Raw genomic sequence first — 5,215 nt, forward strand, 5'->3', positions numbered from 1 at the left:
AAAAATCCCAAGCTAAACAGTGGCTAGTTTTCATCAAAATCGCTGTTTTTTTCTAGAAATGGAGATATAACGTCTTTCATGAAATATGAAGTGTTGCCTGTAAACTTTCCGGGAAGTGATCAGCGAGACCTGGCGAGACTACCAGCTAGTGATAGACCCACGAAAAATGGCCTGGTTTTGACCTGACGTGCATGTGTCACTGATTCGACCAAAAGCGGCAACCGAGTTATGATAAAATGTCCAGATAAAATGTCCAGATTGTGCGTTTTCATGAGTTTTTGATCGTCATATATTTCATTTCCATTCATCACAGAGTTACTAAAATCACATATAAGGTGTGTTAGAGTGTCTAGTTTCGTAATTTAAAAAAAAAAGCTAAAAACTTAATATTACATTTTTGGCACTCAACGCATGGGAAGGAAAAACGTAATATTACGTTTTTGGCACTCAATGAGTTAATTGCAAATAATGTTCATTTTGGAGAGCTACTATAAAACAACAGCTCATTGATAGCATTAGTGTTCATTCTCCGATTCTTATATCTGCAGTGCTGTGCTTATCTTAAAAGTACAGTATGTTCATATTTTTGTCAGTAAGAAAAATCCATCTAGCTCAGTTTTAAAACCCTGTATGGTACAAGACAAAGAAAAGTTTGCTTGTCTGTTTTCTCTTCTTGAGTCCTGTTCTGTTGACTTGACTTCACCATTATCTGAGATTTTTGCTGTTTCAGTGCAAATAAAAGCCAGTTATTTGCATAGAGTTAAATGCATAGAGAAAAAGCTACTAGAAGGCAGAGTATTTGAAGGTCTGTTGGCACTTCAGGTTTGCAATGACAGATTTCAAACACTAATGGCAAGGAAATGCTCCAAAAAATAAAAATAGTATAAAAACAAAGTAACAGAATATAAAAAGGAGAAAAAATAAGAATGTTTGTTCTAAAAAGAAATGTCAAAGAGAACAACATGACCTTTAAAAGGGAGTGCATCAAATGCCTCTTTCAACAGACCTCTACCACATCAGCGTATTCAGCCCACGTCTCCAAGGTTGCCCCAGCCCACACCTCCATCGTGGGCAGCTTTTAACAGGGCGCATGTGGAATGTGCTCCACATGACGAGTGAACACAGCTTGTTTTTTTTTTTTTGTTTTTTGTTTTTTTAATCCATGCCACTTTCTCTGTCTCGTCTGAGCAGGACACAGAAAAGGCTGTCTGCTCGGCACAAAGTAACCTTCCTCTGTGACACGCCTGTCAGTGTGGATGTTGTTTGTTTGAAATCCCTTCAGGCGCCGAAAGTGCTCAGAGGTCAGAGGGACTCAGTGCAAAAAAAAGGGGAAAAAGAAAGAGTAAAGGGAGAGAGGGAGAGAGAGAGAGAGAGAGAGAGAGAGAGAGGGAGAGAGAGGGAGAGAGAGAAACCTGGCCAGTCTCCAGCAGGGAGAGGGGAGACCGTTCTGCTCACCGCAAAATCTGAGAAATCTTTGAGGGAGTAATAAAAGATTGTGGAGATGCAAGCTGCAGCCCCTGGGGAGACAGGCTGAGAGGGAAGAGAGATGGGGGAGGAGAGAAGGAGAGGAGGGAGACAGAGAGAGAACAAGAAGGAGAAAAAAAAAAAAAGATGAAATCCCAAATTGTCTCTGCGTGCTGGACCTGTCAGGCCAGGCGATGTGTCCAGAGGGGAGCCGCGTGGTAGAGGACACACCGAAGCGGGATGGAGGAAGCCGACTGCGGGACAAATCCAGCCTGCCACCCCTCTCCCTGAAGTAGCCCAACACACACTCACACACACACACACACACACACACACACACACACACACACACACACACACACACACTCACACACACACACACACACACACACACACACACACACACACACGAAGAGTGTGCATACACATCCATGAACATATGAATTGTCAGCACGGCCCACCGAGCACACTTATTGCCGCTGCCACACAGCATACCCATATCATTTCACATGCACATCCAGTCACTCGAGACACATTGCTGTGCCAGTGATATCTCTGGCTTTCTGTGAGGCTGTCCGCAGAGAACATCAACTTATTATAATGCCTGTTGAAATCTATGGGAAACGCATCAATAAGTTTGAATATAGGACATCTCAACTCTCTTTTAGGGTCTCTCACTGCTCTGTATGCATGAAATAGTATACCTGTGTGCACCTGGTTTCTCTCCGCTAAGCCAGAACAAAAACTCATTTCCCTCTGACAAATAATCATTCTTTGGCAGGCAATGTTTCAGGACAACCCAGAACTGCCATTGTGGCTGGTTCATCGGGGGGAAATCGATTATATCCTGGGCATATTTTTTCTAAATTTAGACCCGAGAGGGAGATACAATAGCCTTTGTCTACCCCATAATTATTTTTGGTGATATTGATCTGTATGATAGCATCGTAAGCTGATAGATTCATCATCTCAATCATTCACTCTAATATATCCCATTATGGCAAATAACAGCACATCATAGTAAAGCAGAGGACTAAATTACTGGTCCTTTTCCATGAAATAGTTCCATGAAAATGTTGGGGAAACATTTGGAATTTTATATTAAGAAAACAATGGCATTTGGTGCTCTGAAGAAGACAGATATCCTTCCCAAAATTAGGCCACCGCTACCACCATTTTTTCACTGAGTATATTGTGGGATCAGAAGGTGTTCACTGGACAAATAATATGCTGTAAATAGCCACATATACAGGATTGTATAACTCTGGGATAACTGTTTCACAAAGTGCTACAGCAGCCCATTAACATTTCTGTACTGTAATTGCCAAAGACGGGACGGGACTATACACCTGGGACATTCTGCTGCTGTTGGTCTGACTTTGCTTTACAAGGGTGTAAAAGTGTGAGGGGTGAGAACCAATGGAATACAATGCTGGCCGCAGAAGATATTTCAATAACTAAAAGACCCATCGGCCATCTGCGTGAGGAGTCCAACATGCGGTCTTCTATAAAGTGCACGACTTAAGCTTGACCAGGTCATCTGTGTGGGTCTCTCTCTATGTCTAAATACACTGTCGGCCCCAGTGTGCTGCAGCATGTAGGTGTGTTTTCCTCTCCTCTTAGCAGCCGAGGGAAGGCGTGTTTCAGTACATCAGGTCATTATGTTGATTATGTCTTTTTAAAGGCCATTCTCCCTCCTCCTTCCTTGTGAAAAGTCAGCTCCACAGCTTGCCATTTTCATAATGCATGAAAGTTTTGACATTTTAAAAGCCCAGTTCTTGTAATGGATTGTTGAAAAGCTGTCCCCTCAAGAAGCTTTGTTTTTGAACACATTTGTTATAACATTCATAACTCACCTAAATAAGTTCATATAAGCCCATCAATAACATCAGCTATAGTGCTCCATAACAGCTGCCCTTCTCTAATCAATCCTGTCTGTAAATTTAATTTTAAAAGATTAAAAAAATTGTTCAATGTGTGGCAGAGTACACTAGCTGGCCGCTTTGGGTGTCTGACACTCCTTGGAGGGGGGCAGGGTTTTGGTTTTGGTTTGATTTGGTTTGATTTTTTTCTCAATGAATGAACTGTGATTGACACGAGTATTTAAATGGGGTAGGACATGGCCGCGGTTTCCTAATCTGCTGCTTCCCGGAAGCAAGGTGCGCACCGATCAGGGGGAGCTCGCTTGGGAAGATTGTTTGTCCTCTTGCCATGCTCACCGGTTCGTTTGTTTGAGGTAGGACGGGTGGTTTATGTTTTATTTAAAACCTATTGGCCAAGCTGTTACACTATATCCTACTTACCGTATATATTGTCCATTAGAGCTAGACAGAAGACGGGCCGCGATCAGCTGGGGAAGAAAAAAGACGCACTGTTTGGAAAATGGTATGTTTCTTTGTTCTCGTGGCAGCTGCCGCGTAGGCAAGTGTATTACTCTTCTGTATTACGTGGAATATATTAAAATTAGTCTGTAATAATCAGTCCAATACGTAGGTTAGTGTGGACTAAGCTACTTTATCAAATAAATGCATTTTATATCTGCTCCAATGAGCGTATGTATTGTAATGCGAGAATATTGTTTTGTTTCTCCTAGATCCAGTGGGTTCACGCATTACTGCTACTAGCCGCTGTTTGTTTTACTTTAGTTGTTTAGTTTGTTTTGTTTATTTGCGCTCTGCTCAAGGGTTGTATGTGTCAGTACGTATGGTTATTCTTTTTTTTGTTTTGCTCAGCTAGTCGGCTGCGCAGGTAGAGGAGGGGGCTACTTTCATTTATTTCTTTGTTTCTTGTTTTGTGTTTTATGTCCGTTTGTTCTGGCTGTCCTATTCAGTCATCTAGCAGGCCTTGTAGTATTTATGGGCACTCATCTATAACGAGTGGTGTGGGGCTTTGCCCGTGGACTATATAGTAGCCTATTTGCTGTGTATTCTTGTGGTGGAGTTTGTATTGTATTGAATGATATGCAGTGTTTTAACACTTGAATTGCAGTGTACAATTGAATCACGTTCTCAACTGTGTCTTACTCGAGCGCTCTGGGATAACTATAGGCTGCGCTAGAGACTGTGATGATTGCAGCCACTAGGTGGTGTACGTCTATTTATAGTCTGTCTTATTGTGTAAGTGTGTGTCATTTTACCTTAACAGAAGAAAGAAAATTAACTTTACAAATATTTATAAATAAAAAGATGTTTCGTTTGTAATCAGTGGTAGTGCTGTTTTCTGCTTCAGAGTTCCCCTAGCTCTAGGTATAACTTAAGGGGTGGCGTAGTCACCGTCTCCCCATAGGGAGGGTGTTACAATTGGCGTAGTCGGCAGGATCAAACTTGATTAATTCATTTTCTAATTTTCTTTTGTGAGTGTTTGTTACCTTGAGCAACGCAAGTTTTGTATTTTTGTTTGGTTATTTGTTTTTTGTAAGACAATAGTAATAGTAATAAACAAACAGCGGTTGGTACTTTACTCCTAAGGCCAACATGGAAGAAGAATTACAGACGCTCCGTGCTCAAATGGAAGATTTGCAGAGAAATTATGAGAGACTGTCCCAGACCTCAAGGGGGAATGCAGGTGGGCAGTCTAGTGGGGATAATGGCGGAGCAACTGACCCTCCGCGCAGGGAACAAGCCTTTTATTTACCCCGGGAACGCAAATGCTCTAAGTTTTCAGGGGCAAGGGGTGTGGGCTGCCTCCTGGTGGAAGATTGGGTGGAGGAGGCACAGACTTGCATTAGGACAAGAGGTATGTCTAATCTTGA

At 42.1% G+C, this 5,215-nt stretch overlaps 1 long non-coding RNA gene across 1 annotated transcript; it reads left to right on the top strand.

Annotated features, from left to right (window-relative positions):
* Positions 1 to 3,562: 3,562 nt before the first annotated feature.
* LOC121706052 lies at positions 3,563 to 4,803 on the top strand. The gene is made up of 3 exons (XR_006030959.1): positions 3,563 to 3,700; positions 3,787 to 3,849; positions 4,058 to 4,803. It is a non-coding gene; the product is annotated as an uncharacterized LOC121706052 (long non-coding RNA).
* Positions 4,804 to 5,215: the final 412 nt, after the last annotated feature.

This window comes from Alosa sapidissima, chromosome 3, assembly GCF_018492685.1.
Source record: "Alosa sapidissima isolate fAloSap1 chromosome 3, fAloSap1.pri, whole genome shotgun sequence".
Taxonomy (NCBI): Eukaryota; Metazoa; Chordata; class Actinopteri; order Clupeiformes; family Clupeidae; genus Alosa; species Alosa sapidissima.